This window comes from Pleurodeles waltl, chromosome 5, assembly GCF_031143425.1.
Source record: "Pleurodeles waltl isolate 20211129_DDA chromosome 5, aPleWal1.hap1.20221129, whole genome shotgun sequence".
Lineage (NCBI taxonomy): Eukaryota > Metazoa > Chordata > Amphibia > Caudata > Salamandridae > Pleurodeles > Pleurodeles waltl.
In genome coordinates, this window is record NC_090444.1 from 1,207,560,376 (window position 1) to 1,207,584,530 (window position 24,155).

General features: G+C 43.0%; 1 long non-coding RNA gene across 1 annotated transcript in view; it reads left to right on the forward strand.

Annotated features, from left to right (window-relative positions):
- Positions 1-23,474, forward strand: part of LOC138297373 (uncharacterized) — a 91,264-nt gene extending 67,790 nt beyond the window's left edge. The window contains exon 4 of the long non-coding RNA XR_011204063.1: positions 22,892-23,474. This is a non-coding gene — a long non-coding RNA (uncharacterized lncRNA). The remainder of the gene's footprint in view (positions 1-22,891) is intronic.
- The last annotated feature ends 681 nt before the right edge of the window (positions 23,475-24,155 follow it).

Here is a 24,155-nt window from a genome sequence, read left to right on the forward strand (position 1 = left end):
TATGCAGCACTCAAACAGCAATAACGTAAAAATACAACACAAGAAAAATACTGAAAAAATGAAAAAATAAAGTACATTTTAGAAAATAAAATTATACCAAAAACGACAAAAACCCAGTATTTAGAACCAGAGATATTTCTTAAAGTTTGAATTAAAAATAGTACCAAAATGCATAAAGCACCAATTGCAGTTATCTAGTTGCTCTAGATTAGTCTAAAGATAAAAGTTAAGGTCAACCTCGATAAAACGTGGGTTGGATATAGGGAACAGGTGCATCATTGTGGGAACTTTACCTTCTAACTTAGATTTTTTTTTTTTTTAAAGTGGTTGTAGATGAGCCGTCAATTGGCAAAGATCCAAGATAGATCTGACTCGGGTGAAGAGTGGGGGCCCTCTGCAGTCCTCAAAGGAGGATTGAAAACTGAGCAGGTGAAGTCAGAAGTATGTGCCCAGGAATACCTCAGCGTTGATGGGATGCTACTCAATGCCCGTCCCAATGAGGCCCTCTAAGTTCAGGATTGGAAACTTTTCTGGAATTCACATCTCCTTCAGCGAGGCAAACCAGCAAGCTGAGGTCAATGGCTGAATCTTTGGTGGAGGTCCTGGTCTCCAATGGTCCAGGCAGAAAGTTTTCAAAATGTTTCTCAGTCCCAGTTCTAACAATGTGGGAACAAGAGGAGCACATTCTAACACTAGCCAAGGGTCCTGGACCTTTTGGCCACTATCTGGAGATTATGACTCACTCCAGCAGAGGCCAGCAGCAGGATTTTCTGCAGGTCCAGTTTGTACTGCTCAGCTGGTCACTTGCAAGAAAAAGCACTCTGGAGCTTGTTGTGTTCCTGTAACCTCAAACAGGAGGTCAGACAGACCCTTGGAGTCATCTCTGGGGACCTGGCTTCAAGTTAAGTGGGTCCAGTCATCTTTCAGGTTTCAGACAGCAGGGCAGTCCTTCTTCTGATCTTCACAGCTCCAGGAGTATTCTGAACAGGGTAATTAAGGTGTGCCATATTAATATCTAGTGCCCACCTGTGGGTGGGGGAAACACCTGGCCACTCCCGAACCAATAAGGTAAATGTTCCCATGGGTAATCCTACCAACATTTGCAGCACACCTTGCATGTTTCACTGTGAGCTATTTCACAGTACAGTTCTTTCTCTAAAGCCAACATAGCAGAATCCATTTTCCCCTAGGCAGAGATGGCTGTGCCTACCCAGAGGTTTGGTGATTACAATAGGCAAACCTACCCTTGTGGTCCCTCTAAACCAGTTCTAGGATATCTCCCCACTCCCACTGTAATAGGAGCAAAGCTGGCTAGCAGGGCAACTTCGATGGTAGGCTTAGAAGTCATCTACATCTGCTTGTGACAGAGGAGACTCCTTTGTAAGCTCTGGAAGAGGCTGGGCACAGTCCCCAAGGCCATCCTGCTCAAGAAGGACAAATGCCTCTCTGCTCTCAAGACTTTTGACTACTGTCTGCGAGCAATCCACATCCCACCATAGTGGAGTTAATCAACAGTTAGGTGACACTGGATACTGGTAAAAAGACCCTTTTGGCCTTGGCAGAGAAATGATAACTTTCTACAAGTGTAATTTCTAAAATAGTAATAAAATTTCCAACTTTACCTTTAAGTTGGATTTTAAGTTACTGTTAAAATGAGTACTTGAATCATTTTTCTAGCTGCTCCCAAACTGAACTCAAGCAAGTTGTTATAATCAACCAGTGTTTTCTTACGGGGGAGCCAGCCTTACAACAGTAAAAAATGACTTTGGGGGGGGGGGCGGTTCACTGCCAAGACATGTAAAGCATTGAACATAAATGTCCTATGTTTTATATACCATGCACCCTGCCTTACAAACATCTTGGCCCATATGTACAAAGACATTTTCCCACAGACATAGAATGGATAAAATCCTTTTCTACATCTGGCCCTTAGTCCCTACTGAAGGCTCACAAAAGAGGGTTTAAACCTGGCAAAAGTTTTTTTGGGCATGTCAAAATGTGAACACCCAGGCTGCAAGGGCAGGCCTGTAGGCATGTTTTACAGTGCTACTGTAGTGGGTGGCACAATGAGTGAGGCAGGTAGCTAGTAGCATTTCATTTACAGGCCATGGATACACGTAGTACCAAATACTAGGGACTTCAAACTAAGATAAATAATCCAAATTTACCATGTGTACAAGGAAAAGTAGAAGTATTTTACTAGGAGTAAAATGTGCAGAATCTAAATGCCAACAAGAACAGATTCAGTGTAGGGGTGGGCGGCGAGCTCTGCTCTGACTGCGGAGCTAACGGAGTGTTTGTCACTCCGTGCTCTGCTTGGAGTGTGGAGTTTGCCCCAAAACTACGCTATCCCCATAAACGGAGCAGAGTTCACCGCGTGCACACTGCAGCCCAGTTATGGGCCACACAGTGCAAGTGCAGGCACTCTCGGCCCGACGTTGTCATGGCAGCATGGAGCTGCTGCCAGCACCAGCTCTAGACCAGATCCCGCAGGGGGCAGAGAGAGGCAGAGCATGGCTGACAACAAGGACCCAGGTGAGCCCTCATTTTTCTTCTTATTTTTCACTGTGTGCCCTTGTGCACAAGAGGACTGAAACTGCAACTTTCGCTGCCTATTGTCCTGGCCTGAATTCAAGCCAGAGCCATAAGCAGCAAAAGCTGCCGTTTCAGGCCTCTTGTGCAACAGCCTGCCTCGTGTGCAGTGCACATGGGACAGGCTGGTGCACAAGAGGCCTGAAACAGCAGCTTTCACTGCCCCCACTGCTCCTCTCTTGAATGCACCCGATTTCTGAAGTGCTAAGCAGGGTTGGGCTTGGCTAACCAGGCCCGACCCTGCTTTGCACTTCACAGATCGGGCGCATTCAGGACTCCGCTGCTCATGGAACTTCGCCTCCACAGAATTCCATGGAGTTTTTAATCAACTCTGTGGAATTCCATGGAGTAGAACTCCGTGAACTCTGCCCAGGCATAGTTCAGTGAAAGAAGGCAAAAATCCGGTGTGACCCTGGGGGAAGGGCACACTTCCAGCAGATAATGTACCCAAAGGAATTGTATTGCAATGTCATCATCCGAGTAGCTATTTTTAAAATAGTTTTACTACTCATCTCCCAGTACAAGCAAGGATCATGTTTGACAGGATTGGTGTGACAGAGGAATCTTTGGTGGTCTGCTTCAAGCTTCCTCTCAGTATCTTGTTGATAAAGGGCACTGATATAGTTAATAATACAAGGCAGAACCACCTCCATTCATAACTCATACTCGGGTCCAGACCTATCAGGTTCTCAGTAAGGAACTGTCGATAATGGGCCAAGAGTAGCAGTAATCCTCCTGCAATCTGAAGAGCCTGAGTGCTGGGAAGTGGACAAATTGAGATGAAGCTGGTACGAAGTAAGCAGAATATTACAAGTGAAAGAAACAGAAGACAGCACAAGTGAGGTAGGTTCAGGGTGGAACGGGTATGTTTAGACAGCAGATATAAGAGTAACTAAGCTAAAAAAAATTTAGTCAGCTGCAGTTGGCAGGAAACAAGAAACTGGTGGGGGAAACCAAGAAAACAACAAAGGTACAGACATGGAGAAAAAGGTATGTGAGACTGTGAGTCAGAGACCTTTCCAACTTAGCAGCTGTGAAGCAACTGAGCACCGTTTCTTAATTCCTGTGGAAGTTCCCATCTTCTCTCGGGGATCCACGTAGATTGGTTTCTTGACCTGGAAAACCTGCCTGATACCTTTGTGCCCCAATCTCCACTGATCAGCCCTCCAATTTCTCCAATCTCACTTTTACCTATTCTGTCCCCGCTGTGCTTGTTTCCTGCTCTAGTGTGTCTCATGCCTCCTTTTACCTCTGATCCTGACACTTTGTGCTGTAGAAAGCACTTGACAATGTAATTTTCAATAAGCTTCTGAATACTCAAAATAAGATTTTGATACCTACATGATCACAGAGGTAATTAGCGTACTGCAAAGGTGTGTTGCATTGTAATAATACGTGGCATCCTACATAATACAGCAATTGTAAATAGAGTAACACTAACAGTAGAAATGGATGATCTGGAAGATATTGATGTAGCCAACTATTATGGTTAAGGTTTCCAGTTTTTCGTTTTTTACTAATTTTTACAGGAAAATACAGACAGAAAACAATGTATTTCTTGTCTGTATTTATTTTTAAAAGTGGAAAAATACAAAATACTGTGCTTCCTATTAGTGTTACTTCATGCTGTCCTTCATGAATTCCAGACCAACAGCTGAGTGGATAGACAGCTTGGGGAGTTAAAGAGAACAAGCTTATGTTACATGTGGGTATAGTATTATGTTATTTTTAACTGCTTAATTTGCTAAAATGCAACAGGCATCGAAGTATGAGTGTTTACTAGTTAAATACATGTGGAAATGTACCACATTACGATTTTCTTTATTCCAAAACACAAACTAATTATGGATAAATACCAATAAAATGCCCAAAAAATAAATATGGAAAAATGCAGAAATGGTAAAAAAAATTAAAAAAAATACCATAAAACCGAGAGTCCTAATGCTATGCTTTACTAATTTCAAAATATTTTACTAGATTATCACTTTTTGCCCATCACATTCTGCTCTCCTAAGTACAGATATGTCAGTAATGTCAATAATGTTGCAGAGTTGTTAAGTCCTGTAATGCTCCAAATAAAATGTATGGCATTACAATTCTTTCATATAATTCTAAACCAGATGCTGTCTATTTTACTAATATTTGGGCACCTGCGTAAACTGCTTTCTAAATAATAAGGGTTACCTTTGTAGACATACTATCTTAATAATCAGCATCATTTATGGTGGTGGCAAACAGCTCTTATTGCAAACTCAAAAATACGAAACATGTCAATAGTTTTCATTTAATGATTGTGATAACTGACCCTCACATTCAATTGGGTGTCAAATGCCCCACTTTGACCCATCGCAGCATAATTTCCTACCACATTTCAAGTTTGCCAACTTTAGTAAAACCGCCCCTCACCTACCTGCGCTGTGGTGCTACAAAAATCCTGAAGGTAATTGCCAGATTAATGCATGTTCCAATACACTCCATATTGTTGATTTGATTTTCTTGCACGTTCAGGTTGTGATTTTGACTGCAATGGTGATATGCATAAGGACAGTGCAGATCGGACTTCTTCTGCTTCTTTTTTGACTTAATGTCTCGCTGTCTTCTATATTCGTTTCCAATACATTCAATAGCACAATCATGTCCGTTCAGGCACATCAAACACAAGTAAAATCAGACCCATATTTATACCTTTTAAGCGCAGCATTTGCGTCGTTTTTTGACGCAAAATCGGCGCAAACTTACAAAATACAATTGGCCCGTATTTATACTTTTTTTGCGCCGCATTTGCGTCGTTTTTTGACGCAAAAACGGCGCAAACTTGCAAAATGCCATTGTATTTTGTAGGTTTGCGCCGTTTTGCGCCAAAAAGCGGCGCAAATGCGGCGCTAAAAAAAGTATAAATACGGGCCAATTGTATTTTGTAAGTTTGCGCCGCTTTTGCGTTAAAAAGCGGCGCAAATGCGGCGCTACAGTGTCTCTTGTCCCATAGCAGGCAGCTCGTAATTTGCAATTCTTAACAGTTTTTGTTCTACAGCCTCTAAATTAGACACTAACGTTTTCTTATTGTCAGTATTACTTTAAACAACACGTTCATATGTTTGTTGAACGATTTCGACACTTATGTTCCAAAGTTATTTGTACCAAAATGTGTTACAGATCATTACAAGGCACACCAAAATCACTTTCATCTTCAAACCTTCTTGCAACATTGTTTCTATTAGCACGTGCCTTCATTAGTTCTACACTGACGCTGATATTGCTTTAATCAAAACTCTTCAATAGTAGACCTTAAAGCAATTGACCGTGACCTTCAACTATTTTGTAATAGAGTATGCTAATCAGAACGACTTATTAAGTTAAAGATGAAGATATAGCATTTTCAGAAAAATCATGATGGAGATTTTATATTTAGATCTCTGTAAGTTTGATTGTCCTTGTTGTCACATTCTCCTTAGTGTCAAAATCTCCTCTCCCTTCCTCACGTCTTTGAATGTATTTATTTACACAGTAACTGTTAGAAATGGGGGTTTTCATTTATGCGGCGGGTGTAACTACCAATTCCGTAAACATGCACGTCAGTTCACTGAATTACCAGGTGTAGCGGGAGTGACATCACATGCCCTTTGACCACCACTTTCACTCACTCACACATTTACACATCCATACAAATTCACACCTGCATAACCTCTCTCTTACATAAGCACACACTCACCCTCAAGCACTCACAAAACATACACCTAAAGCTATTTTTACTTATCATAGTTGTCATTCCAGCTAATTGTACTCCGTTTTTTATTACACTAATAATGAATAATAAATTATTATTTACCATCAGTTTAACCCCTTCGCTGCCAGGCCTTTTCCCACTCCTGCCCTGATTGCCCTGGCGCCTAGAGGTTTCTGCCCCCCCTGGGGGCAGATCGGCCTAATAACAATAGGCCGATCTGCCCCCAGGGGGGGCAGAAATGGCCTAAAATAAATTTGCCCCCCCACCCCTCCCCGGGGAGCGACCCTTGCCTTCAAGGTCGCTCCCCTTGCGTGACAGCGCAAAAAAAAGATCCCTGGTGCCTAGTGGTTTCTGCCCCCCTTGGGGGCAGATTGACCTAAAATCGTCCGATCTGCCCCCAAAGCGGGCAGAAATGGCCTAAATACAATTTTCCCCACCCGGGGAGCGACCCTTGCCTAAGGGGACGCTCCCCATCTGTAAAACAACAACCAAAAAAAAAATCCCCGGTGCCTAGTGGTTTCTGCCCCCCTTGGGGGCAGATTGGCCTAATTAAAATAGGCTGATCTGCCCCCATGGGGGGCAGAAATGGCCTAAAATAAATTTGCCCCCCAGGGGAACGACCCTTGCCTAAGGGGTCGCTCCCCTTACATGAAAAACAAACAACAACAAAAAAACTCCCTGGTGTCTAGTGGTTTCTGCCCCCCTTGGGGGTAGATTGGCCTCATAAAAATAGGCCAATCTGCCCCCAAGGGGGGCAGAAATGGCCTAAATATAATTTGCCCCGTATGGGAGCGGCCCTTGCCTAAGGGGTCGCACCCCACACCTAAAACTAAAAACAAAACAAAACAAAAAAAAACAAAATTATCCCTGGTGCCTAGAGGTTTCTGCCCCCCCCAAAAAAACATCCCTGGTGTCTACTGGGCAAGCAATCCGGCTTTTGAAACGCTTGGAGAGACTTCATTTCCTTCCCTTTGAAGCCTCTCCGGGCCTCACCACGTGATCGAAAGAGAAATGCAAAGCATTTCTCTTTCGATCGCGCTGGAGGCTCTGTGATTGTCAGCGAGCGCTTGTGCGCTGACGTCACAGGGGGAGTGGGGGGGGCGGGGGTGTAAGGGGAAGGGCTTCCCCTTCCATCCCTGACTTTAACCCCACAGAGGGAGCGCTAGCGCTCCCTCTGGGCTCTGTGACCAGGACGTAACGGTTACGTCCTGGGCACAGCAGCACTGTGCCTCAGGACGTAACCATTACGTCCTGGGCACAGAACCGGTTAATAAAACATTGACAGAAAACAAAGCGAGTGGAGCCCAAACTGACGCCCATAAGGACAAGCGGTCACTGTGTTCCTGGCACCGAATTTGAGACCTCTGAGGGCAGGGGTCGGAAAGGCAGTGCCAGGGGTCGCAAAGGACAGGCCAAGTGTCGTAGCTGCAACCCCTGGCGACGTCTAAGTCCATATATTCCCTCTGGTTAAGGCATGGCACAGTTCTGAGAAAATCTCTGCTTGACCCTAGGTGCTATGGCACAAACAGAAGGCAATCCTAAGAGAAGTGAGTGCTAAATACAAGCAGAGGCAAAAAATTTAAAGTAATAAACACAACACAATAAAATTTCCAAACCAATTTAAAAGTATTTAATGAGGTAAAAATACCAAGTTCATTAAGATAGGCTAAGGGGACCCATGCACATTACATTTTAAGTCAAAAAGCACCTAGAAAAGTCAAGCATCATGAAAAAAATAGTTCATGTTGGACTAGGATGTAGGTGCAGTTCCAGGCCTTCCCCAGTGGAGCAGAGATCTGATACACCTGATAGGTTGCTGCAGTTAAGGGTGTTACCTTCAGACTTAGGGCCATATTAAATGAAAAAAGTTTGATTTCCCATCTGCTGTCATGGAGATCCACCTACTCTATCTAGAGGTTGGCAGTTTGACAGATAAAATGTCAGTCATCTGTCCGCTGCTTCCACTGAATTTGATTTACTTCTTATACAGTGGTACACTGTTAAAAACAGCAGACAAACATATGAAAGTCAATACTCTATTCACCATATTTAAAGTGTAATTTCCATGAATGCAAGCCTGGAAGTTTAATGCCCAAACCCCTGCTGGAGGAAATAAAGGACAGATAGACAAACACTGCCCACAACCTCTACCCAGGTAATTATAATTGCAATTAATTGTATAAGGCGCAGAGCAGCTCCAGTAAGGAGCACCCTGCAACACCAGTGACATTCTAGATTTGCTCACCTCAAATGTTTGTTTTTCTAGCAAAGCTTTTAAGCATAGGATTGGCACAGTGCCATTCATGCCAAGCTAGAAAGCGACAAAGTCTTTTGATATCTGTTCTCCACCTAAACTTGTGAACTACCCAGAGTTCTCTCTTCTGCTTTGCATAATTTGTGCATCACCCTAACTCTGAAAGGGTGTTGTTTTGAGACATATATATATATATATATATATATATATATATATTTTTTTTTCTTGACATGCAATCCAGGTCTGGTTGCTATAATATATAATAGAAGCACACTCATGGGAGCTGTTGCAATCACCTTTATACCTTTTTTGCCAACACATAAAGCAATGAACCGACGCATTTTGGCACAATCGCTTTTCCTTTCTCAATGTCATTGAGAAAGGCAATTGTGCCGAAACACATCTAATCATGTGGCAATGTGCAGGGTTGGTGGCTTCTTTATTTCAGAGGCTGTCTTGTAAGTATTTTGGGAGCATGACCCTCTTGCCCTCACGTGAATGGAAAGGATTTACCCTGTGATTTAAAAGCGTGGAGGTGAGCAAGGGACTACGAGAAGGGGAGTGCTTCTTTGCGGCTTTTTCAGACTGCCAGCATTCAGAGGATTATATTTATCAGCACTGGGCAAATTTAGATTATGAAAATGGTTAACCAGACTGTTTTTCAGTTTCATCATAATGTGAAGCTACTGTATCCAGGTGCACTGAACAGAATCAATTCATCACATTATGTAGTGTTTTGGAACGTAATTATGCTTTACTTGAGATTCACACTGTATATCAAAGGACTATTTACCAATGTTGTTCAGTGCTCTATGAGAAATGTATTTTCTGAAACTATAATCACGTGGTAGTTTAGTTACAAGCACCCAATCACTTTGTGATATAAATAGATTCACCTGTAAACAAGGCTCTACCGGAGCCGAAACACGTCAGGGTAAGGAAAGGAAACAAAGGGGGTCATTCCGACCCTGGCGGTAAATACCGCCAGGGCCGGGGTCCGCGGGAGCACCGCCAACAGGCTGGCGGTGCTCCTTTGGGCATTCCGCCGCGGCCAGAAACGGAAAGTCGTCGGTGTACCGCCAACTTTCCGCTGCCCAGGGATTCTGACCCCCTCACTGCCATCCTGTTCCTGGCGGTTTCGACCGCCAGGAACAGGATGGCGGTGAGGGGTGTCGAGGGGCCCCTGGGGGCCCCTGCAGTGCCCATGCCAATGGCATGGGCACTGCAGGGGCCCCCGTAAGAGGGCCCCACTTTGAATTTCAGTGTCTGCTTAGCAGACACTGAAATTCGCGATGGGTGCTACTGCACCCGTCGCACACCTTCCACTCCGCCGGCTCCATTCGGAGCCGGCTTCCTCGTGGAGGGGTGTTTCCCACTGGGCTGGCAGGCGGCCTTTTGGCGGTCGCACGCCAGCCCAGTGGGAAACCCAGAATGACCGCCGCGGTCTTTTGACCGCGGTACGGTCTTCTGGCGGTTCCCGCCCGCCAAGCTTGGAATGACCCCCAAAGTGTGCTGTTTCAATTTTATGCAATAAAATGATTTGTAGTACTGAAACTGGGCTTCAACACTTTGTTCTTCTTTTTGTTGATTCATGGGTTGCTCCGTACCACTATGCTGAAACCGCCCTGCAGGGTTGGTGGCTCCCTATTTCAGAGGCTGTCTTGGAAAATATATATAGATCCTTTCACCACCAAGGCTCATTTGCCTCTGGTCTCCAAACCACTGGCGGTGCTGAAAACAGAACACCGCCTCACGCTGTACACCAATCCATAAATGACTCCACAGTTCAAATACAAAAGTCTTGGCTATCCAAGCGAGTGTTTAGTGTTATAACTTTTATTAGCTCAGGACCGTCAACTCATTTCGGTGCTTCACACGCCTTTGTCACAACATTGATCGCTAAGAAACACATACATTAAATACTATTTCTCATCCATTTTTGCTTTAACCCCTTGGGTACCCAGGACGTGATGGTTACATCCTCGGCAGCACCGATCGGGTTCCTGAGGACGTAACTGTTACGTCCTCAACCCGGCCCTTGGGGGAAGTGCTAGCTCTCCCAGAGGGCTTCCCACCCCCTTTCCATGGACAGGGATGGAAGGGGAATTGCTTCCCCTTTCATCCCCGCTCCCCTACCCCCATCTAATGACATCTGTGCGTGATTGTGCGCTGACATCATTAGAGGCCGCCATCTCGCTGGAAACCATTTGCTTCCAGTGTGACGAGGAGAACAGAGGTAAGTTTCTCCTGTGACCGGGAGGGATTGTTAGTGAAAGGGGCATTGGGGCAAAGGAAAAGCCTTTCCTTTCCCTCTATGTCTCTTTCAACACTCAACTGGAATGCCCACTAGACATCAGCAATTTCTTTTTTCAACTATTTAATGTTGCAGGAAGCGGCCCCTTAAGCAAGGGTCGCTCCCCTAATGGGGCATAATGATTATCGCCATGATCGGCCTATTATTTTTAAGCTGATCTGCCCCTAAGGGGGGCAGAAGACACATGAACTAGGGATTGTTTTTGTGTGTGTTTTTTTGTCTGGAGGGGCGGCCCCTTGGGCAAGGGTCCCCCAACAAAGGGAGCAAAGCACTGTTGGGCAGTTCTTCCCCCCTTGGGGGCAGATCGGCCTATTTTCTTTAGGCCCATCCGCCCCCAAGGTGAGCAGAAACCACTTAGCGCCAGGAATTTTGTGTGAGTGTGTGTTTTGTGTGGGTGGTGGCCCTCTGGGCAAGGGTCGCCCCACCAAAGGGGGCAAAGCACTGTTGGGCAGTTCTGCCCCCCACCCCTCCCTTGGGGGCAGATTGGCCTATTTTATTTTAGGCCCATCTGTCCCCAAGGGGGGCAGAAACCACTTAGCGCCAGGGTTCTTGTATGTGTGTGTTTTGTGTTGGGTGTGGGCTGCCCTCTGGGCAAGCATCACCCCACAAAGGGGGCAAAGCATTGTTGGGCAGTTCTGCCCCCCTTGGTGGCAGATCAGACTTTTTGTTTTTAGCCCATCTGTCTCCGAGGGCCTACCCACAGAAGTGAGGCACCATTTTTATCGGGAGACTTGGGGGAATGCTGGGTGGAAAAAAATGTGTGGCTCCTCTCAGATTCCTGAACTTTCTATCACCAAAATGTGAGGAAAAAGTGTTTATTTGCCAAATTTTGAGATTTACAAAGTATTCTGGGTAACAGAACCTGGTGAGAGCCCCACAAGTCACCCCATCCTGGATTCCCCGAGGTGTCTAGTTTTGAGTAATGCACAGATTTGGTAGGTTTCCCTAGGTGCCGGCTGAGCTAGAGGCCAAAATCCACAGCTAGGCACTTTCCCAAAAACTTGTCAGATTTCAATGTAAAAATGTGATGTGTCCATGTTGCGTTTCCTGTAGCTGGCATTAGGCCTAGCCACACAAGTGAGGTACCATTTTTATCGAGAGACTTGGGGCAACACAGAATACACGAATAAGTGTTACTTCCCCTTGTCTTCCTCTACATTGTTTCCTTCCAAATGTAAGAGAGTGTGTAAAAAAAAGTCTGTTTGAGAAATGCCCTGTAATTCACATGCTAGTATGGGGGCCCCAGAATTCAGAGATGTGCAAATACCCACTGCTTCTCAACACCTTATCTTGTGCCCATTTTGAAAATACAAAGGTTTCCTTGATACCTATTTTTGACTCTTTATATTTTACCAAATAAATTGCTGTATGCCCAATGTAGAATGAAAACCCATTGCAAACTGCAGCTCATTTATTGGCTCTGGGCACGTTGGGTTCTGATGAACCTACAGGCCCTATATATCCCCACAAACAGAAGAGTCCAGCAGATGTAACGGTATATTGCTTTTGAAATTATGACGTTGCAGGAAAAAGTTACAGAATAAAATGTGGAGAGAAAGGGTCGTTTTTTCACCACAATTTCAATCTTTTTTAATTTCACATGTTATTTTCTGTAGGTAAACCTTGTTGAATGTACACAAATGACCCCTTGCTGAGTTCAGAATTTTGTCTACTTTTCAGAAATGTTTAGCTGTCTGGGATCCTGTATTGATTTCACACCCAATTCTGTCACTGACTGGAAGGAGGATAAAAGCACAAAAAATTGTACAATTGGGGTATGTCCCAGGAAAAATGCCGAAATTATATTGAAAAATGTGGTTTTCTGATTCAGGTCTGCCTGTTCCTGAAAGCTGGGAAGATGATAATTGTAGCACATCAAACCTTTTGTTGATGCCATATTCAGGGGAAAAAACACATGCTTTCTTCTGCAGCACTAGTTTTCTGTTTTTTTGCAAAAAAACAAACTTTTAGTTGTGTTTTGGCTAATTTCTTGGTCTCCTCCTGGGGAAACCACATACTCTGGGTACAGCTAGAATCACAAGGATGTTGGAAAAAAGGACGCAAATTTGGCATGGGTAGCTTATGTGGACAAAAAGGTATGAAGGCCTAAGCATGAACTGCCCCAAGTAGCCAAAAAAGGCCTGGCACCTGTGGGGGGAAAGGGCCTGGCAGCGAAGGGGTTAAAAAACATAGAAAATGGGCTCTACTAAACGCTATAAAGGCAGTGCCATATTTAAACCTGTCACTATAATTTCTTTCATTCATCCGACTTTAATGTTCCATCCTTGGTTTTGACTTCCCAAGAGTTATCAGTAATACATTTTCATAATTATTTTTCATTGCCATCAATTTTTCTCTTCTTTCTTTTATATTATGGCATGAAATATACTCAATCGAACCCCAATGTTCCAATGATCATAAAACAAACATGTAACTAACTAAATTCATCACAATATTCCAATTTTCAAACTAAACTTCAAATTAATCCTCCATATTAAACATATTTCTTTTACTCCCAGAAACTGTCAATAGCAAATTAAACAACATATAAATTTGCCAGACATATGATCATTATAAAAATAGATTTCAGCTTCATTTTTTGACAAAATAACCCCAAATGTCCTGCCTTCTGGTGGTGCACCTGAAATGACATGCAAAAACACAATATCCAAACCATTAAAAACAATGCATTAAAGAACTTCCACAACAATTAAAAGTTAGTTGCTAGACAAGCTTCATTTGGCTCAAAATCCCCTCAAAGATGCACATATAATCCTTCTTCAGTGTTCAAGCCAAATGGCGATGGGGCAAATAAAGGAAATTAACACACAGCTGAGTAAAGAACAAGATCAGGATAGTATAAACAAATATAAACAATAGATGAAGACGCGTCTGCAAAAGCGTGAGGAAAGTGTGAAACAGCACAAGGCACAAACATTCCAGCATGACAAGATTGATTATGAAAGAGGCCAAATTTACACTTTGGGGCAGAGATTTGAAATAATGCGTAAACAATGGATAGGAGAAGTCATTCAACTTAGACAAGAGGTCTCATTTAGTGATGTCAGTTCAGATCCAGGCTCGGAAGTGGAAGGTGAACGAGCTGATGAAAGTGCTTGTTCAGTGATTCAAGATGAGTTTTTTACGGATGGACAGGCAAACAAACCACAGATCAAAATGGCAACAAAGAGGAGAAGAGGGAGGAGAAAGAGGAGAGGGGCACAAGGAAGGAGGAAACATAGATATTGATAGAGATATAGATATATATAACCATTAGTAATACATACATTTGTTAAGCAGACCTAAAGAATATCTCTATATATTTTAAACCATAAGTAGCATATGTAATTGTACAAAGAAATGTGCATATCTAAATCCATACATATAATCATATGCTGTACATTTGTTTGAGTGTGGTGGTCATGTAGGAAAGAGCCAACTATTGAGTAGTCTTTTGATCATAAGATAGTTATTCATGGCTCCTACGTGTGGGGGTAATTAATTTCATAGCTTGGCTCCATGAACACAGAAAGATGTACCACCCATGTTTATTTCTTGCATGCTGGGTTTTTGATGCAAGGTGCCAATCTTGAGCAGAAGTTCCTTTGTTATATGAGATTGCTGATTTTGTTCCTGTTAAAAAGTGGTCTTGTTCCATGTATTCTAAAGCAGCTTGAAGGTGGATCTTCTGGCAATTGGTAAACAATGTAGGGCCTTTAAGACAGGGGAGATGTTGGCTTTTAGCTTTTCACGTAGTAGTCTGGCATCAGTGTTCTGAATTTGTTGTAGGGTTTTATAGTTGATAAAGATGACCAGTAGTAGAGATCACTGGCATAATCAATTTCAGACAGTAAGTGAGGGATAGTAGCTTGGACCTTGTGCAGAAATCTTAGGTTGGGGAAGGTGTGTCACAAAGTTTTCATAGTAATGAAGGTTGATCGTGCTAACTTGTACACTTGGGCATCCATTGATAATTTGAGGTGGCTCAATGTCATCCACTGATCAATGGCTCTGAGGCAACTGAAGATTTTGGAGTTTCCAATGTCTTTAGGGCTTTCCAGTTTAGGAAGTATTTGTGTGTCATCTGCCTAGTTATATCATGCAGGCTGAAATTCAGTGATCATTGCTGGTAATGACTGCATGTAGATGTTGGAAAACATTGGTGGGTTGACATAGCCTTGAGGGAAGCCTGCTTCTGTAAAGTACTGTTTGGATAAGAAAGGGAGAGTATGGATGACTTTTGTCCTGTTGTAAAAGTACAATGTGATCCAGCCAAAGCAATCCCCTCTATGCCGGCTTTGTAGAGTCTTTGGATTAGTGTAACGGTCAACTGTGCGGAAGGCAGCTAAAAGTTCCAAGAGAAGTACTGCAATGAACATGTTCCTGTGTACTGTTTTTAAGGTCATCCCAGATGGTGTTGAGGGCAGATTATGTGCCTCTTCCTGGATAGAATGCTGTTTGGAGGTAGGAAAATATAGGGCTATTGTCAATGAATTGTGACATTTGGGTGAATGCTGCTCTTTTTGTTAGCTTGCCAAAGAAAGGTCCATTTGTAAATACAAGTGGTCTGTAGTTGTTTGAGTCATGCAGGTCCAGGTTTGTTTTCCTTAATAATGGGTACATATATATACCTTTTTAAGTCTTCTGGAAAGATTCCTGTAGTTAAACAATTATTTATGATTTTTCTTACTGGTGTGGTAGCACAGCTAGATTTAAGAATGTTCTTGAAGATTTGTGGTAGACAAGGGTCAGAAGGGCAACCTGCTGGCCTGCTTAATTTGACCAGATCCATAAATTCACTTTGTGATAGTTGTTTGAAGGAACTAAAAGGCTGGGATAGCCTACATTTGGATGGGGGTGCTGGAAATGGAGTGGCACTGGTGGTTTTGCTTTATATTAATTAGGAGTCCACATGTCTGCTTTGATTGTGTAATGATTTACCAGTCTGGCTGTAAATTCTTGAGTCATGGGATGAGTTCCTTCTGTGCATTTAGGTTTACAACATTCTGTGAGAAAATATAGAATTCTTTATTTGCACATGTAGCATTTAGAAGTCTGTCTGAATAGTACCTTTTTATAGGTTTTCTGATTGTTTACTTGTATATTCTGTTACATTTGTGTTGGTGAAATGTGTCTTGATTACTATTTGTTTTGAGCCAGGTGTGTTGCACCTTTGCAAATGTTGTTTTATCATATTTAGTTCTGGATTCTTTCAAGGAGCTTGTTTTTTTGTCCTGTTTGATGTTCTAATGGGTATTAGGATAGCAAACATTTCCTGGAGCAACTCAAAGTTTCTGAATTGAACTCATTATATCTAGATCTTTGTTGGAAGTTGGTTGTATTTCTAAGTATTCAAAATTGAGTTTGTTCTATGGTTCATAGGTGGATGCCTGTATGGTGACCTTAGTTATGTTGATTTGTGGTGTTTTGTGTTGGAAAGCTACGAGATGTTGATCTGACTATTTGACTGGAGCAATCCTTCAAAAGGTAACTAGTTCTCGATTCGCAAAAATGGCATCTAGGATGTGTCAAACGGTGTGTGTGGGTTTGTGGACAAACTGATGTAGGCTCAGTGTGTCTAGACCAGTGATGATAGTTCTTGGATGAGGCATATTAGGTGTCACAAACCATATTAGGTCACCAAGGATGCATAGGTAGGAATATAGGCCCGTATTTATACTTCTTTTGTGCTGCATTTGCGTCTTTTTTTTACGCAAAAGCAGCGCAAATTACAAAATATAATCAAGTTTTGTAAGTTTGAGGCGCTTTTGCATAAAAAAATTACGCAAATGCAGCACTAAAAAAGTATAAATATGGGCCTTAGTGTCATAAAATTTGAAACTGTGTCTAGAAATGTGTATGGGAATGTTGTATTGCTAGATGGTGGCTTGTAAAGAAGGAGGAGGCTACAGGAGGAAGTTGGTGTAGGGTTGCATCTGGACATGAGGGCCTCACAACCTTGTGTGGAAATGTCATCAGCTTCTGCGGGATTTATTGTTTCATTAAATATAAGAGCTAGTCCACCTGGCTATGTGATTTTGCGTGAACAGTTTGATAGCCTGAAGGAACGGCTTCGTGCAACACTGGAGCCATGTTATCTCCCAACCATGATTCAGCTTGAAGAGTAAATCAGGCTTTGTGTAGGTCCCAGATGTGGTGCTTGTTTTTAGAGAGTGATTGAACATTTTTTAGTAGGCAGTCTACAGATTGTGTTTTGGTCCTGGCGTGCTGGCATAAGTGAGTAGTATTCTTTGAACTTGTAGCAAGTGTATTGTTAGTATTGGTATTAACCTTATGAAGATAGCCATAATGTTATTTGTCTCTATCACAATCTTCGTCCAGCAGATTTAGAAAGCATTTTGTTGGGTCTGCATGTGTTGGTGGTGGAGATGGTGGTTCAGAGTGAGTTGGTGAACTGTTTTGCTTTTCTAGAGTTAGAGTAGCCTTGTTGTGTAACATACCATGGCAATGTAAAGTTGTGAAGAGTGACATGTTGTTTGCTTTGCTTTTATCTATTTGGGGTTGAAGGTTAGGGGTGGGGTGGAGCATGTGGGTCACGGTTTAAGGCTCTGAACTGTGCAATGGATGAGAGGTGAGTGAATGAATGTTATTGTGTTGGGGCGTTTGTGGTAGTGAATTTCTGTGAAGGATATGAAAGTAAAGTACTTTTGGTGAGTGTAGATTAAGTGATAAAGGGGGTGGTGATGCACATTGGAGGAGAGCCTATGTGGTGTGTGAGAGAGAATGGATACAGGTGTTTGTGTTATTTGGTAGAAGGAGGAGGTAATATTTGTGGTGAAGTTGAGTGTAAGGATTGTTTAGTTGTGTATTTTTGGTAGAAAGAGAGGGTTGGTATTGTTGGTGGATGATATGATAGAGGGTTCTGTATATGTTTGGTGGTATTGGGAAGCAGTCTTTTAGGAGCAATTAGAGTGTAGACCTGGTGCTTTGTATGAAATGTAAGTGTATGTTTGAAGGGATTAAGGATACGTACAATGTTGGTTTGTGTTGCTGATGTGTGGATTTGATAGTGGTATAGGATAGAGTGTTTTTTTGTGTGAGTGAAGGTGGCATTGTGTGGCAATTGGGATAGACAGGTGAATAGATGTGGCTTGCGGGGTTTTAAAGTGGTTGTGGAGACAACTGAAGTGTGGATAGGGTTTGCTTGTTGTAAGTGAGTAGTGTCCATTTGCTGAGAGTATATTAATATGTTTGTGGATGTGGATGGGTTATGGTGGTGGTTGGTGAATGGAAAGAGCAGCATTTCTGGCCTTAGGTTTGACTCAGCCTTAACAGGCAACTGCCCTTAGCTTCTCCACCCTTAGCCTCTCCAACCAGGTTGAGATGACTTGAGCCCTAACTTTGAATAGCCATGGATGATTCAGATGATCTTCAGCCAATGGGAATCCTAACCCTAGCCTTCCCCAATCAGAACCTTAGTCCTAACCCCTAGTACCAATAGGAAACCTGGCTGTACCAACCAATTACAGCCCTATTAGCTAATCTAAACCCAGACCCTAAGCCCTAGGGCCAATAAAAACTGTAGTCCTAGGAACCAATCAGAACCCTAGCCCTATTAGTCAATGAGAACTCAAACCCCAAACTCTAGGTCCAATAAAAACCCTAGTGCAAAGAGCCAGTAAAAGCACAGATGCAACAACCAGAAAGAAAATAATATAAGAGGCATGTGATCTTCAGCAAAACCCGGAGAAGTGCTCCTGAAGCCAGAACCTCCTTGGTTACAGGCAGGCTCAACCCACAGTTTGAAGTTCCTGTTCAATCCTTCATGCAAGGCCCACATCTTAAACCACAAACATACTACTTTTGGCACATTTAAACAAATCACCTTTTCTAGCCAAAAACAAGTGCTACATACATTTTCCAAACAAAAGTTAAAACACAAGCAAATTAAAACATCTATTTAACACACCCTTATTAGGCTCTGTGGTATGTTTTGCCTTTTTACCTTGGAAAAAGGGGGAGGGGTAATCGCCTTCTAGAGGCCCTAGCACAGTATACGGGAAACCCAGGAGAGACATTTAAAAAGTAACGGGTACTTAAAGGTACAAATTACACAGAAACCAAGAGATAAATTTAAATAGTCACAGGTAGAGGAAAAGAACAGTTTTAAAGCTTCAAAATACACAGCAGAAAGTCTGTATTCTTACCACCTTCTTTGTCTTTGTTCATTGGGCTGTTTAGTGCTTCGAGAAGCTGGGGATATAAAATGGAGGTGTTTGTCTTGGGCTTCCCTCCACACATTTAAGGACTTGTGCAGATGTGAGGGAAGGGTTCAGGGCTGTTAAGAAGCTTGAGGGCCAATCAATAAAGTAGAAACTATTGTGCAGGGGGGTTGGGAGGTTCTATTAAAGTCAGAATCTTCTTGGATACAGACAGTCCTAATTCACACTTTGTAGTTCCTATTCCACCCTGTAGGTAACACCCATATCTAAAGCCACGAAAAATACTGCATTTCGCACACCTAAACAAATTACTTTTTCTAGCCAAAAACGAGTGCTACCTACACTTTCCAAACACAAGTGAAACAACAAAGCAGAATAAGCAGTCTGTAAAACACACTTTGGTCAGGCATTAGGGTGTAGTTAGCCTTTCTAGCTTCTAAAAAGGAGGTTGGAGAATATCTTCTAGAGGCCCTAGCACAGTATGGTGGAAAACCAGGAGAGTGATTTAAACAGTTGTGGCTAGAGAAAAAGAACAGTTTAAGATTTTCAAAATATACAGCACAAGCTCTGCATTCTTACTACCTTATTTGTCTTTGTTCACTGGGCTGCTTAGGGCTCAGAGAAGCTGGGGCTACAAAATGTCTGTAATACAATGGAACTTCGTAGCATATTACTGCTACTACAAGCGCTGGGACTTAATGTGGCAGCAGTGAAGAAATAACAGCAAAATGGCCAACAAAATAAATGTAAAGTACAACTTTCAAACTTATAAAATCGCTATGTTAACTATCAATAAAAAGCATTTCTACTAACAGTGTTCCATGTATCCATGTCTGCACACATGCCTCACTCATGTAAAACAATTTTACTAACAATAGCCACAACAGATCTCTAAGGTACTGTAGGAAAGTGCCTTTTTTTAGATGGCCACTCCGACATGTTTTGCTTTGTTGATGCTGTTGGTTATGACTCTGAAAGTGCACTGGAGCCTGCTAACCAGGACCCAGTGCCAGTGCTTTCTCCCTAAATTGGTAATTGTGAATTGGTATCCCCAGTTGGCAACTACTTTAACCCTGTTATAAGGCCCTAGTATATGGTACCAGTGGTATCCAGGGCATTGGTTTTAAGGGGTCACAAGGTCATGAAGCCACCCTGAGTGACCCTTGTAAAATACTGACAGCAGACCTGCCATTGCAGACTGCAGGAGCAGTGCAAACTGCTAGAACTCAACTGTGCCCACACCATGTTTGGCACAGCCAAAAGCACTAGTAATATATGTCAGTCACCCCTAAGGGAGGCCTCCTGAGCCCAGGAGGCAGGGTGCATTATAGTAAAGGTGTGGACTTATAAGTGCAAGCTTATATGTCCCTATGGTTACTTTTTTCAATAAAAGTTACAATGAGTGAACAACAGTCCATTAGACAACATAGGCTGGCACCCGTTCACACCTGAGGTCGACAGATCCATTATGGCACAGCTGAAGTGGGTCATGTTTGGCAGCAAACAATGTGCCTCTTCACCCCTGACATCAATCTTGTGTCATGGGTGGTATGGCATAGACCCAGAGAGCAACCTTAGAGGTTGCCAACTGAGTTGCCTCAGGTTTCCTGTGCTCTGGCTTTCAGTTTGCAGCTGCTGCCACAAAGACAGGATTCTGATCCCCTAGGCAGTGGTGTGAACACTCCCAGGAGTCAGGACGACAATGGCCGGGATAGGAAGCAGGTCACACCTCCCTCCCTCCTTGGATGGCTAGTGAAGTGGCACATCAATGCTGTGAGCTTGAAAGTGCGCTCTACCTCTGATATGCAAGCAGGTTGTCCTCCAGTGGAGGACAAAGCCATACCCCTGACCCCAGACACATTTGCATCTAGGGCAGGCAGTATACCCCCAGAAGGCTAGCCACATCTAGAGAGTGGACTGCCTGGTCTGTACAACAGAGGAAGACTTCTGTCATCTTGAAAAGTATCAAAATAGAGGGTTCTTCATTTAACACCAAGGACTGCCAGGACACCTCTGCACTCACGAGTCAGGTAAAAGTGGTCTGACTGCTGCAGCTTAGTCCTGGGGAAAACACACAGCCTAAACTATCAGTGGTCTAGTAAAGCCTGCCTGCTATTTGCCATACTACCAGGACCGAGCTAAGGATTTATTATTGTAAATCCAAAGTACCATCTTTGGGGTATTGCGATAGTATTGCCTAGTGAAACTTAACCAACATCACTGCATAATACTCCACTTCCCTACAGGAAGCTCAACAGACACACACATTAGAACTACCGTTCATAATTAAAAAAAGAGCCCGTAGAGCTGTAATGGCTATATGGTGAACTGTTTTTTTTTTTAAACACACATAATATGAGTCTATGTCTATCCAAATTCCTGTCAACACACTTGCCTCGCATTTCCCAATCATCTGAAACAACCTTGTTCCCCAAATACGCATTATCACAGCCCAGTCATTTCAATGATATGTTTTGAAATATTCCACATAATGGCAAGATCAGGGTACACATCTGAATATCAGAGTTTGTACTAGTATGTCATATAGAATGTCACTATTATATATCCACTCTCAATATCTGACATTCTCTTTTTGAACTCTAATACCTGAAGGTATCCGTTCAATTTTTCACCAAAGTATTACCATAAAATAAAGTCTTGCACACCCTCTATGCTATACAGGCTGTTAGAAATTGGGTTGTTGGTTGACTTGGGTGTGTGGCCTGGTCAAGTAGCAACCACAATCCTTTTCATGGTAAGACACAAGCAAACTCCAAATGAACCTGTGCTGAACCCCCTCATAGCTTGGCACAGAGCAATCAGGCTTAACTTGAAGGCAATGTGTAAACTACTTGGGAAACACTTCAAAGAGTGAAACTGTGAAAACACCACACAAAAAGGACCTCACACAGGCAACAGAAATAGACCTTACTTTAATAAATAAAACACGACCAAAACAACAGAAATCTAATTAGTAGAATAAAAGGTATTCATTTTTAAAGAGTAGACTGTAGAATAGTGCCTAAAAGCATAAAACTCCAACCAGGGGTATCTGGTCACCCCAGACTGAGACAGAGTCACAAGTTCAGGCTGACTGCGATGGAGTCGGAGCTGGCTACAGGTACCAGGCAAGGCCAGCTGAACAGCTGAGAAGATGAGTTGGTTCTGTTCAAAGGTGCATTGTTCGGCATAGAAGATGTGTCAGTTCCACTGGCTAACACCTGAGGCCCACTTTCAAGGCTCCAGGACTGGGGAGGCACCAATTGTCAGGATGGATTCACAGACAGCTGAGTACAGGTGTAGATGCAACATTGTTGTAAACCTGCTATGTCCCTAAGGCTTCAGATCAGGCCAGTCAAGGTGAGGATAAACTTCTAGATGCCTTTGATGTGCACAGATGCCTTGTTCCAGGGGGTATACAGCCCTTTGTCTAGAGGCAGGATGTCATTACTCCATCTTGTGCCCCATGTGTGGTGGGTTTTATTCGCCGGGCTAATGTTACTCCTCCCTTGTGGAACCACCCTAACCTGAATAATCCTTGTCATGGTTGCCTCCCTAGTGGCACCTCTCGGGCCTATGATGTTTGGTTTCCCGCCCTCCCAAAAAGTCTGAACCAATGACCCTCCTGTTGTGTTGCTATGCAGGTTTCATCCTGTTTGCATCTGCAGATACCTTGTGTCTAGTTAAGATAGTCATGTTTCTTTTGTGGGTTGTACCATCAGGCACTTGAGTTCCATTGTAATAGTTATATGTCAATTACTGTTTGCACCTGCTACCTGTTAGGTCCATTTCCCTTGTTATGTAACATGTGCATTTCTCCCTAGGTTCATTGAAACATTACTTCTGGGGCACTCTTGGCTTCCTGTATAAACACCCCCTTGAACTTGCATCGGGGCTTGGCCTCGAACCTGTTCCCGACATGCACAAGCATTGTTCCTGCACTCACCTTCCTGTGTACCATGTCCTGCGCAAGTTTCTTCCCTGCGACCGTCTCCTGATTCGCCCAGCGTTTCCAGCACTCCAGTCTTCCAAAGCCTCCTGATGACTCAGTGATTCCGACATCTGCAACACTTCGGGTGTGTTTGTTCTCGAGCTTCTTGTACTAAGTTTCCTGTCAACATGGATTCCAGTTTCAGTATTGTTAAGGCTAAGTTTTTAACTCTCAAGTTAGTGCACACTAAACTATAGACTTGCGATATTTTCAAGAATTAAATTCCCTGAAGGCGTGAGGCCGTTTTGGGTTTTGAACTTTGTTGGCAAATCGAACACTTCCCCCGAGGCCCAGCACTCTGAACTCTTTTGTTAGCACTCTGAACTCTTTAGGCACAAACTAAAAGTTTGTCATTGTGTTCAAGGCAAGTTGTATGGAGTACCTTGGAAAATGTTTCTAGAGACTAAAGTTGTATTTGCTCCGAATTGGAAATCCTGCATGTTTTAGAATTCCAGAAGTTCATCATTTATCCCTGAATTGGTTGCTGGTCTCTCTTTTATTTAATGTTTATGATGATGCCTGTAAGTGTACTAGAAGCCAAACTATTGCTTGAGATTCTAAGTAGGGCATCTGTTGATAACATTGTTTATTGTCGTTTTATAGTGTATTGCATCTGCATAGAGGATATTGAGATCCAGAGAGTCCCACCTACTGTGCAGTGTATGAGGCAGTTGAGCAGCTACTGTAGTGATGTGGGTTCATCTTTTCTTGTTTGATCCCATCCCCTTTACCCCATGGGCTGTAGGTGGAACTAGACAGTCATTACTTGTTATACTGTGCAGCCCTAACTAGTATTGGAGGTCCAGCATCACCTTGATGGTTGTAACTAGGTGAGTGCGTGACATAGGACACAGCCTCTTCAGGTGCCCAGGATGGTCCATCAATTCACTCCTAAGTTCCCATCCCATTGTGTGTGGTTGTCTAGGAGGAATACACAAAGCACAACTTCCAACTACACCCAGTCAGGTGACCACAGACAGGCTGCAGGCACCAAATAGCTAAGGCAAGAATATGCCAACTTTCTAAAAGTTGCATTTTCAGAACAGCAATTTAAAATATGACTTCACCAATAGTTAGGACTTTAAATTGTGATTCCA